The sequence below is a fragment of the Vigna radiata genome, chromosome 7 (genome assembly GCF_000741045.1).
Source record: "Vigna radiata var. radiata cultivar VC1973A chromosome 7, Vradiata_ver6, whole genome shotgun sequence".
In the NCBI taxonomy this organism is placed as follows: Eukaryota; Viridiplantae; Streptophyta; class Magnoliopsida; order Fabales; family Fabaceae; genus Vigna; species Vigna radiata.
The window spans coordinates 35,835,248-35,836,429 of record NC_028357.1 but is presented as its reverse complement, the minus strand read 5'-3'; positions in this window follow the sequence as shown (position 1 = coordinate 35,836,429).

Here is a 1,182-nt window from a genome sequence, read left to right as displayed (position 1 = left end):
GGTGCTCATTTGTTAATATCTTGTTCAAAGCACTTATGTACTTGGTAGAAAAAGAGTGACGAACCGTCAACTGCATAAAAATTCAAAAAACCACACATTCAAAACCCAAAATGCAAAAAAACAAACAACAACACAAAATCATAACCATAAACTCCAAATCCAACCTACGACTTACCCTGGTCGAAGAAGATGCCATTCCGCAAAACGAAGATCGCAAACGAAGCAAATGATGAAACACCCACAACCTTTACGAAGCCCAACGCCGACAACAACGAACAACCCGCAAAATGAAGGCCAAACCGGAACCAATACAACCAAACCCACAAAACCCTAGTGTGCCAATGCAGAGAATGGAAGAGATCTTTGAGTTTGATGAAAGAGGGAAGAAGAGAGAAGATTCGAATAACATGAAATTTCGACAGGGGCAATGTTGGAATACATAAAAACATGTTTCTGTCTCATTAATGACGTCAATTTTTTAATTTTTTTAAAAAAACCATTGCATCCAATCACCAGCTGACACGTCAGTGTGTCAAAAGTGTGTGAAAATTAAGTGTGTCAAAATATCGGAATCCATAAAAATTACCCACAATGGATTTTACGTGTGAATACTCCTGTCCACATAACTTTTTATCATCCCTACTCATATTGATGCAACTGTCTCACAGTATCAATAAAATAATGCAACAAAGAACATCATTGGTGCTAACAACACAACCTCGCATTGTCGAAGACAATGCTGCGAACATCATCAACCTGAAGTTTCTTTCTTTTTCGCATGATGATTTCCTGGAGCTTTCATTCTTCGAAATAAACTATTTGAATTGCAGTTGTTTATGGACTAACAATGCGATGCTCGTGACAAAATGAAAACAAAAAAATATAGGAAAAGAAAAGAGAAAAAAAATAACCATATTATAATATTTATCAATAGATTTTATTGATGAATTTTTCTATCAATAATCACATATGGACATTACTAACAAATTTTATTCATTGATAATTATCAATAAAAATTATCGATAAATTTTTTTAGCGATAATTACCAACGAAATTTTTTCCCTAATAATTAGTAATGGAACAAAAATTTCATTACTAAAATTACCAATGAAAATTTTATCCACAATTTTTTCATTAATAATTATAATTTATCGACAAATTTTAAATATTACTAACAAATTT